Source organism: Myotis yumanensis, unplaced genomic scaffold (genome assembly GCF_028538775.1).
Source record: "Myotis yumanensis isolate MYYU_CA2020_CCGP unplaced genomic scaffold, mMyoYum1.0.hap1 SCAF_27, whole genome shotgun sequence".
NCBI lineage: Eukaryota > Metazoa > Chordata > Mammalia > Chiroptera > Vespertilionidae > Myotis > Myotis yumanensis.
The window spans coordinates 168,579-180,130 of record NW_027223778.1 but is presented as its reverse complement, the minus strand read 5'-3'; positions in this window follow the sequence as shown (position 1 = coordinate 180,130).

The window sequence follows — 11,552 nt, the reverse complement described above, 5'->3', positions numbered from 1 at the left end:
TTCAGAATCCATCCTGCACAAAACAAAGTGTTATTATTTTGATTTCTTAAAGGTTCTGTCCAACTCATATAGTGTTCTAAGATCTATAGATTGAATTTTAAACTGTTGTAACCAGGTTAACTTTCAATATCTAACTGATTGAACAGGAATTATAAATGGCAACCGTGTATTCGTCATTTCAGACTTGATTGAAAGTCAGTTTTCACTCTAGCACAAAGCCCAGTTTCAGTAAGGCTGAATTTACATGGAAGCTTAGTGTTTCAGATATATGCCCATACAACTCCTGGATCTATTTTATGGACTTCTTAGAGATTTAATCTAACTAACATCGTGTTCTGAACTCTACAGGTTTTAATTTTGAAGATTTTTATGCCGGGTTTTTTCCCAGAAATACAATTATAATTGGTATCCTCGTGACTACACAGCTGTTTCTCTGAGAGCTTTCAGTGTTTGAACACAGCTCCCAGAGAGTAAGGTACTACTTACTTGTTTTTGGAGCTTTTCTGATACCTTCCTACCCAAAGAAGGTCCTATTATTTTGATTTCTTAAAGGTTCTGTCCAACTCACATTGTGTTCTAAGTTCTATAGATTGAAATTTAAAGTGTTGTAACCAGGTTTCTTTTAAATATCTAACAGATTTAACAAGAATTATAAACGGAAACCATATATTCGTCATTTCTGAACTGTTTGAAAGTCAGTTTTCACTGTTAGAACACGGCCCCGTCCATAGTAAGGCTGTATTTCCATGGAAAACTAGCGTTTCAGATATATTCTCATACAATTCCATGATCTATTTTTTTGAATTCTTAGAGATTTAATCTAACAAACATCGTGTTCTGAACTCTACAGGCTCGTATTTTGAAGAATTTTATGTGGCGTTTTTTAAAAACGCCAAGTTTTTTCCCCTAAATAAAAATGTAAGCAGTATCCTCGTGACTAAACAGCTGTTTCTATGACGGCTTCAGTTTTTGATCATGGCCCCACAGAGAGTCAGGCTCTACATCCTTGTTTTCTCAGCTTTTCAGATACCTTACTACACAAAAGAAGGTCCTATTATTTTGATTTCTTAAAGGTTCTGTCCAACACACATAGTGTTCTAATGTCTATAGAATCTATTTTAAAGGGTTGTAACCAGGTTTCTTTTAAATAACAGAATGAAGAGGAATTATATATGGCAAACGTATATTCGTTATTTCAGAAGTGTTTGAAAGTCAGTTTTCACTGTTAGAACACGGCCCCGATAGTGTAAGGCTGTATTTCCATGGGACCCTAACGTTTCAGATATATTCCCATACAACTCCAGGATCTATTTTATTGACTTCTTAGAGATTTAAACTAACTAACATCGTGTTCTGAACTCTACAGGCTTGAATTTTGAATATATTTATCCGGGTTTTCTAAAAACGACAAGTTTTCTCCCCGAAATACAAATGTAATCGGTATCCTCTTGACTAAACAGCTGTTTCTATGACGGCTTTCAGTGTTTGAACATGGCCCAACAGAGAGTAAGGCTCTATTTACTTATTTTTCAAGCTTTTCAGATACCATCCTACACAAAACAAAGTGCTATTATTTTGATTTCTTAAAGGTTCTGTCCAACTCATATAGTGTTCTAAGATCTATAGATTGAATTTTAAACTGTTGTAACCAGGTTTCCTTTCAATATCTAACTGATTGAACAGGAATTATAAATGGCAACCTTATATTCCACATTTCAGACTTGATTGAAAGTCAGTTTTCACTCTAGCACAAAGCCCAGTTTCAGTAAGGCTGTATTTACATGGAAGCTTAGTGTTTCAGATATATGCCCATACAACTCCTGGATCTATTTTATGGACTTCTTATAGAGTTTAATCTAACTAACATCGTGTTCTGAACTCTACAGGTTTTAATTTTGAAGATTTTTATGCCGGGTTTTTTCCTGGATACAATTATAATTGGTATCCTCGTGACTAAACAGCTGTTTCTCTGAGAGCTTTCAGTGTTTGAACACAGCTCCCAGAGAGTAAGGTTCTACTTACTTGTTTTCGGAGCTTTTCAGATACCTTCCTACACAAAAGAAGGTCCTATTATTTTGATTTCTAAAAGGTTCTGTCCAACTCACATTGTGCTCTAAGGTCTATAGATTGAAATTTAAAGTGTTGTAACCAGGTTTCTTTTAAATATCTAACAGATTTAACAAGAATTATAAATGGAAACCGTTTATTCGTCACTTCTGAACTGTTTGAAAGTCAGTTTTCACTGTTAGAACACGGCCCCGTCCACAGTAAGTCTGTATTTCCATGGAAAACTAGCGTTTCAGATATATTCTCATACAATTCCATGATCTATTTTTTTGAATTCTTAGAGATTTAATCTAACAAACATCGTGTTCTGAACTCTACAGGCTCGTATTTTGAAGAATTTTATGTGGCGTTTTTTAAAAACGCCAAGTTTTTCCCCCTAAATACAAATGTAATCAGTATCCTCGTGACTGAACAGCTGTTTCTATGATGGCTTCAGTTTTTGATCATGGCCCCACAGAGAGTAAGGCTCTACTTCCTTGTTTTCTCAGCTTTTCAGATACCTTCCTACCCAAAGAAGGTCCTATTATTTTGATTTCTAAAAGGTTCTGTCCAACTCACATTGTGTTCTAAGGTCTATAGATTGAAATTTAAAGTGTTGTAACCAGGTTTCTTTTAAATATCTAACAGATTTAACAAGAATTATAAATGGAAACGGTATATTCGTCATTTCTGAACTGTTTGAAAGTCAGTTTTCACTGTTAGAACACGGCCCCGTCCATAGTAAGGCTGCATTTCCATGGAAAACTAGCGTTTCAGATATATTCTCATACAATTCCATGATCTATTTTTTTGAATTCTTAGAGATTTAATCTAACAAACATCGTGTTCTGAACTCTACAGGCTTGTAATTTGAAGAATTTTATGTGTCGTTTTTTTAAAACCCCAAGTTTTTTCCCCTAAATACAAATGTAATCAGTATCCTCGTGACTAAACAGCTGTTTCTATGAAGGCTTCAGTTCTTGATCATGGCCCCACAGAGAGTAAGGCTCTACTTCCTTGTTTTCTCAGCTTTTCATATACCTTACTACACAAAAGAAGGTCCTATTATTTTGATTTCTTAAAGGTTCTGTCCAACACACATGGTGTTCTAATGTCTATAGAATTTATTTTAAAGGGTTGTAACCAGGTTTCTTTTAAATAACAGAATGAACAGGAATTATATATGGCAACCGTATATTCGTTATTTCATAAGTGTTTGAAAGTCAGTTTTCACTGTTAGAACACGGCCCCAATCGTGTAAGGCTGTATTTCCATGGGACCCTAACGTTTCAGATATATTCCCATACAACTCCAGGATCTATTTTATTGATTTCTTAGAGATTTAAACTAACTAACATCGTGTTCTGAACTCTACAGGCTTGAATTTTGAATATATTTATTCCGGGTTTTCTAAAAACGACAAGTTTTTTCCCCGAAATACAAATGTAATCGGTATCCTCTTGACTAAACAGCTGTTTCTATGACGGCTTTCAGTGTTTGAACACGGCCCAACAGAGAGTAATGCTCTATTTACTTATTTTCCAAGCTTTTCAGATACCATCCTACACAAAACAAAGTGCTATTATTTTGATTTCTTAAAGGTTCTGTCCAACTCATATAGTGTTCTAAGATCTATAGATTGAATTTTAAACTGTTGTAACCAGGTTTCTTTTCAATATCTAACAGATTGAACAGGAATTATAAATGGCAACCGTAAATTCGTCATTTCAGACTTGTTTGAAAGTCAGTTTTCACTCTAGCACAAAGCCCAGTTTCAGTAAGGCTGTATTTGCATGGAAGCTTAGTGTTTCAGATATATGCCCATACAACTCCTGGATCTATTTTATGGACTTCTTAGAGATTTAATCTAACTAACATCGTGTTCTGAAATCTACAGGTTTTAATTTTGAAGATTTTTATGCCAGGTTTTTTCCCGGAAATACAATTATAATTGGTATCCTCGTGACTAAACAGCTGTTTCTCTGAGAGCTTTCAGTGTTTGAACACAGTTCCGAGAGAGTAAGGTTCTACTTACTTGTTTTCGGAGCTTTTCTGATACCTTCCTACCCAAAGAAGGTCCTATTATTTTGATTTCTTAAAGGTTCTGTCCAACTCACATTGTGTTCTAAGGTCTATAGATTGAAATTTAAAGTGTTGTAACCAGGTTTCTTTTAAATATCTAACAGATTTAACAAGAATTATAAATGGAAACCGTATATTCGTCATTTCTGAACTGTTTGAAAGTCAGTTTTCACTGTTAGAACACGGCCCCGTCCATAGTAAGGCTGCATTTCCATGGAAAACTAGCGTATCAGATATATTCTCATACAATTCCATGATCTATTTTTTTGAATTCTTAGAGATTTAATCTAACAAACATCGTTTTCTGAACTCTACAGGCTCGTATTTTGAAGAATTTTATGTGGCGTTTTTTAGAAACGCCAAGTTTTTCCCCCTAAATACAAATGTAATCAGTATCCTCGTGACTAAACAGCTGTTTCTATGACGGCTTCTGTTTTTGATCATGGCCCCACAGAGAGTAAGGCTCTACTTCCTTGTTTTCTCAGCTTTTTAGATACCTTACCACACAAAAGAAGGACCTATTAGTTTGATTTCTTAAAGGTTCTGTCCAACTCACATTGTGTTTTAAGGTCTATAGATTGAAATTTAAAGTGTTGTAACCAGGTTTCTTTTAAATATCTAACAGATTTAACAAGAATTATGAATGGAAACCGTATATTTGTCACTTCTGAACTGTTTGAAAGTCAGTTTTCACTGTTAGAACACGGCCCCGATCGTGTAAGGCTGTATTTCCATGTACCCTAACGTTTCAGATATATTCCCATACAACTCCAGGATCTATTTTATTGACTTCTTAGAGATTTAAACTAACTAACATCGTGTTCTGAACTCTACAGGCTTGAATTTTGAATATATTTATGCCGGGTTTTCTAAAAACGAAAAGTTTTTTCCCCGAAATACAAATGTAATCGGTATCCTCTTGAATAAACGGCTGTTTCTATGACGGCTTTCAGTGTTTGAACACGGCCCAACAGAGAGTAAGGCTCTATTTACTTATTTTCCAAGCTTTTCAGAATCCATCCTACACGAAACAAAGTGCTATTATTTTGATTTCTTAAAGGTTCTGTCCAACTCATATAGTGTTCTAAGATCTATAGATTGAATTTTAAACTGTTGTAACCAGGTTTCCTTTCAATATCTAACTGATTGAACAGGAATTATAAATGGCAACCGTATATTCCTCTTTTCAGACTTGATTGAAAGTCAGTTTTCACTCTAGCACAAAGCCCAGTTTCAGAAAGGCTGTATTTACATGGAAGCTTAATGTTTCAGATATATGCCCATACAACTCCTGGATCTATTTTATGGACTTCTTAGAGATTTAATCTAACTAACATCGTGTTCTGAACTCTACAGGTTTTAATTTTGAAGATTTTTATGCCGGGTTTTTTCCCGGAAATACAATTATAATTGGTATCCTCGTGACTAAACAGCTGTTTCTCTGAGAGCTTTCAGTGTTTGAACACAGCTCCCAGAGAGTAAGGTTCTACTTACTAGTTTTCGGAGCCTTTCTGATACCTTCCTACCCAAAGAAGGTCCTATTATTTTGATTTCTTAAAGGTTCTGTCCAACTCACATTGTGTTCTAAGGTCTATAGATTGAAATTTAAAGTGTTGTAACCAGGTTTCTTTTAAATATCTAACAGATTTAACAAGAATTATAACTGGAAACCATATATTCGTCATTTCTGAACTGTTTGAAAGTCAGTTTTCACTGTTAGAACACGGCCCCGTCCATAGTAAGGCTGCATTTGCATGGAAAACTAGCGTTTCAGATATATTCTCATACAATTCCATGATCTATTTTTTTGAATTCTTAGAGATTTAATCTAACAAACATCGTGTTCTGAACTCTACAGGCTTGTAATTTGAAGAATTTTATGTGTCGTTTTTTTAAAACCCCAAGTTTTTTCCCCTAAATACAAATGTAATCAGTATCCTCGTGACTAAACAGCTGTTTCTATGAAGGCTTCAGTTCTTGATCATGGCCCCACAGAGAGTAAGGCTCTACTTCCTTGTTTTCTCAGCTTTTCAGATACCTTACTACACAAAAGAAGGTCCTATTATTTTGATTTCTTAAAGGTTCTGTCCAACACACATGGTGTTCTAATGTCTATAGAATCTATTTTAAAGGGTTGTAACCAGGTTTCTTTTAAATAACAGAATGAACAGGAATTATATATGGCAACCGTATATTCGTTATTTCATAAGTGTTTGAAAGTCAGTTTTCACTGTTAGAACACGGCCCCAATCGTGTAAGGCTGTATTTCCATGGGACCCTAACGTTTCAGATATATTCCCATACAACTCCAGGATCTATTTTATTGATTTCTTAGAGATTTAAACTAACTAACATCGTGTTCTGAACTCTACAGGCTTGAATTTTGAATATATTTATGCCGGGTTTTCTAAAAACGACAAGTTTTTTCCCCTAAATACAAATGTAATCGGTATCCTCTTGACTAAACAGCTGTTTCTATGACGGCTTTCAGTGTTTGAACACGGCCCAACAGAGAGTAAGGCTCTATTTACTTATTTTCCAAGCTTTTCAGATACCATCGTACACAAAACAAAGTGCTATTATTTTGATTTCTTAAAGGTTCTGTCCAACTCATATAGTGTTCTAAGATCTATAGATTGAATTTTAAACTGTTGTAACCAGGTTTCTTTTCAATATCTAACAGATTGAACAGGAATTATAAATGGCAACCGTAAATTCGTCATTTCAGACTTGTTTGAAAGTCAGTTTTCACTCTAGCACAAAGCCCAGTTTCAGTAAGGCTGTATTTGCATGGAAGCTTAGTGTTTCAGATATATGCCCATACAACTCCTGGATCTATTTTATGGACTTCTTAGAGATTTAATCTAACTAACATCGTCTTCTGAAATCTACAGGTTTTAATTTTGAAGATTTTTATGCCAGGTTTTTTCCCGGAAATACAATTATAATTGGTATCCTCGTGACTAAACAGCTGTTTCTCTGAGAGCTTTCAGTGTTTGAACACAGTTCCGAGAGAGTAAGGTTCTACTTACTTGTTTTCAGAGCTTTTCTGATACCTTCCTACCCAAAGAAGGTCCTATTATTTTGATTTCTTAAAGGTTCTGTCCAACTCACATTGTGTTCTAAGGTCTATAGATTGAAATTTAAAGAGTTGTAACCTGGTTTCTTTTAAATATCTAACAGATTTAACAAGAATTATAAATGGAAACCGTTTATTCGTCACTTCTGAACTGTTTGAAAGTCAGTTTTCACTGTTAGAACACGGCCCCGTCCATAGTAAGGCTGTATTTCCATGGAAAACTAGCGTATCAGATATATTCTCATACAATTCCATGATCTATTTTTTTGAATTCTTAGAGATTTAATCTAACAAACATCGTGTTCTGAACTCTACAGGCTCGTATTTTGAAGAATTTTATGTGGCGTTTTTTAGAAACGCCAAGTTTTTCCCCCTAAATACAAATGTAATCAGTATCCTCGTGACTAAACAGCTGTTTCTATGACGGCTTCAGTTTTTGATCATGGCCCCACAGAGAGTAAGGCTCTACTTCCTTGTTTTCTCAGCTTTTCAGATACCTTACCACACAAAAGAAGGACCTATTAGTTTGATTTCTTAAAGGTTCTGTCCAACTCACATTGTGTTTTAAGGTCTATAGATTGAAATTTAAAGTGTTGTAACCAGGTTTCTTTTAAATATCTAACAGATTTAACAAGAATTATGAATGGAAACCGTATATTTGTCACTTCTGAACTGTTTGAAAGTCAGTTTTCACTGTTAGAACACGGCCCCGATCCTGTAAGGCTGTATTTCCATGGGACCCTAACGTTTCAGATATATTCCCATACAACTCCAGGATCTATTTTATTGACTTCTTAGAGATTTAATCTAACAAACATCGTGTTCTGAACTCTACAGGCTCGTATTTTGAAGAATTTTATGTGGCGTATTTAAAAACGCCAAGTTTTTCCCCCTAAATACAAATGTAATCAGTATCCTCGTGACTAAACAGCTGTTTCTATGACAGCTTCAGTTTTTGATCATGGCCCCACAGAGAGTAAGGCTCTACTTCCTTGTTTTCTCAGCTTTTCAGATACCTTCCTACCCAAAGAAGGTCCTATTATTTTGATTTCTAAAAGGTTCTGTCCAACTCACATTGTGTTCTAAGGTCTATAGATTGAAATTTAAAGTGTTGTAACCAGGTTTCTTTTAAATATCTAACAGATTTAACAAGAATTATAAATGGAAACCGTATATTCGTCATTTCTGAACTGTTTGAAAGTCAGTTTTCACTGTTAGAACACGGCCCCGTCCATAGTAAGGCTGCATTTCCATGGATAACTAGCGTTTCAGATATATTCTCATACAATTCCATGATCTATTTTTTTGAATTCTTAGAGATTTAATCTAACAAACATCGTGTTCTGAACTCTACGGGCTTGTATTTTGAAGAATTTTATGTGTCGTTTTTTTAAAACCCCAAGTTTTTTCCCCTAAATACAAATGTAATCAGTATCCTCGTGACTAAACAGCTGTTTCTATGACGGCTTCAGTTTTTGATCATGGACCCACAGAGAGTAAGGCTCTACTTCCTTGTTTTCTCAGCTTTTCAGATACCTTACTACACAAAAGAAAGTCCTATTATTTTGATTTCTTAAAGGTTCTGTCCAACACACATGGTGTTCTAATGTCTATAGAATCTATTTTAAAGGGTTGTAACCAGGTTTCTTTTAAATAACAGAATGAACAGGAATTATATATGGCAACCGTATATTCGTTATTTCAGAAGTGTTTGAAAGTCAGTTTTCACTGTTAGAACACGGCCCCGATCGTGTAAGGCTGTATTTCCATGGGACCCTAACGTTTCAGATATATTCCAATACAACTCCAGGATCTATTTTATTGACTTCTTAGAGATTTAAACTAATTAACATCGTGTTCTGAACTCTACAGGCTTGAATTTTGAATATATTTATGCCGGGTTTTTAAAAACGACAAGTTTTTTCCCCGAAATACAAATGTAATCGGTATCCTCTTGACTAAACAGCTGTTTCTATGACGGCTTTCAGTGTTTGAACACGGCCCAACAGAGAGTAAGGCTCTATTTACTTATTTTCCAAGCTTTTCAGATACCATCCTACACAAAACAAAGTGCTATTATTTTGATTTCTTAAAGGTTCTGTCCAACTCATATAGTGTTCTAAGATCTATAGATTGAATTTTAAACTGTTGTAACCAGGTTTCTTTTCAATATCTAACAGATTGAACAGGAATTATAAATGGCAACCGTAAATTCGTCATTTCAGACTTGTTTGAAAGTCAGTTTTCACTCTAGCACAAAGCCCAGTTTCAGTAAGGCTGTATTTGCATGGAAGCTTAGTGTTTCAGATATATGCCCATACAACTCCTGGATCTATTTTATGGACTTCTTAGAGATTTAGTCTAACTAACATCGTGTTCTGAAATCTACAGGTTTTAATTTTGAAGATTTTTATGCCAGGTTTTTTCCCGGAAATACAATTATAATTGGTATCCTCGTGACTAAACAGCTGTTTCTCTGAGAGCTTTCAGTGTTTGAACACAGTTCCGAGAGAGTAAGGTTCTACTTACTTGTTTTCGGAGATTTTCTGATACCTTCCTACCCAAAGAAGGTCCTATTATTTTGATTTCTTAAAGGTTCTGTCCAACTCACATTGTGTTCTAAGGTCTATAGATTGAAATTTAAAGTGTTGTAACCTGGTTTCTTTTAAATATCTAACAGATTTAACAAGAATTATAAATGGAAACCGTATCTTCGTCATTTCTGAACTCTTTGAAAGTCAGTTTTCACTGTTAGAACACGGCCCCGTCCATAGTAAGGCTGTATTTCCATGGAAAACTAGCGTTTCAGATATATTCTCATACAATTCCATGATCTATTTTTTTGAATTCTTAGAGATTTAATCTAACAAACTACGTGTTCTGAACTCTACAGGCTCGTATTTTGAAGAATTTTATGTGGCGTTTTTTAAAAACGCCAAGTTTTTCCCCCTAAATACAAATGTAATCAGTATCCTCGTGACTAAACAGCTGTTTCTATGATGGCTTCAGTTTTTGATCATGGCCCCACAGAGAGTAAGGCTCTACTTCCTTGTTTTCTCAGCTTTTCAGATACCTTACCACACAAAAGAAGGACCTATTAGTTTGATTTCTTAAAGGTTCTGTCCAACTCACATTGTGTTTTAAGGTCTATAGATTGAAATTTAAAGTGTTGTAACCAGGTTTCTTTTAAATATCTAACAGATTTAACAAGAATTATGAATGGAAACCGTATATTTGTCACTCCTGAACTGTTTGAAAGTCAGTTTTCACTGTTAGAACACGGCCCCGATCGTGTAAGGCTGTATTTCCATGGGACCCTAACGTTTCAGATATATTCCCATACAACTCCAGGATCTATTTTATTGACTTCTTAGAGATTTAAACTAACTAACATCGTGTTCTGAACTCTACAGGCTTGAATTTTGAATATATTTATGCCGGGTTTTCCAAAAACGACAAGTTTTCTCCCCGAAATACAAATGTAATCGGTATCCTCTTGACTAAACAACTGTTTTTATGACGGCTTTCAGTGTTCGAACACGGCCAAACAGAGAGTAAGGCTCTATTTACTTATTTTCCAAGCTTTTCAGATACCATCCTACACAAAACAAGGTGCTATTATTTTGATTTCTTAAAGGTTCTCTCCAGCTAACATAGTGTTCTAAGATCTATAGATTGAATTTTAAACTGTTGTAACCAGGTTACCTTTCAATACCTAACTGATTGAACAGGAATTATAAATGGCAACTGTATATTCGTCATTTCAGACTTGATTGAAAGTCAGTTTTCACTCTAGCACAAAGCCCAGTTTCAGTAAGGCTGTATTTACATGGAAGCTTAGTGTTTCAGATATATGCCCATACAACTCCTGGATCTATTTTATGGACTTCTTAGAGATTTAATCTAACTAACATTGTGTTCTGAACTCTACAGGTTTTAATTTTGACGATTTTTATGCCGGGTTTTTTCCCGGAAATACAATTATAATTGGTATCCTCGTGACTAAACAGCTGTTTCTCTGAGAGCTTTCAGTGTTTGAACACAGCTCCCAGAGAGTAAGGTTCTACTTACTTGTTTTCGGAGCTTTTCAGATACCTTCCTACACAAAAGAAGGTCCTATTATTTTGATTTCTTAAAGGTTCTGTCCAACTCACATTGTGTTCTAAGGTCTATAGATTGAAATTTAAAGTGTTGTAACCAGGTTTCTTTTAAATATCTAACAGATTTAACAAGAATTATAAATGGAAACGGTATATTTGTCATTTCTGAACTGTCTGAAAGTCAGTTTTCACTGTTAGAACACGGCCCCGTCCATAGTAAGGCTGTATTTCCATGGAAAACTAGC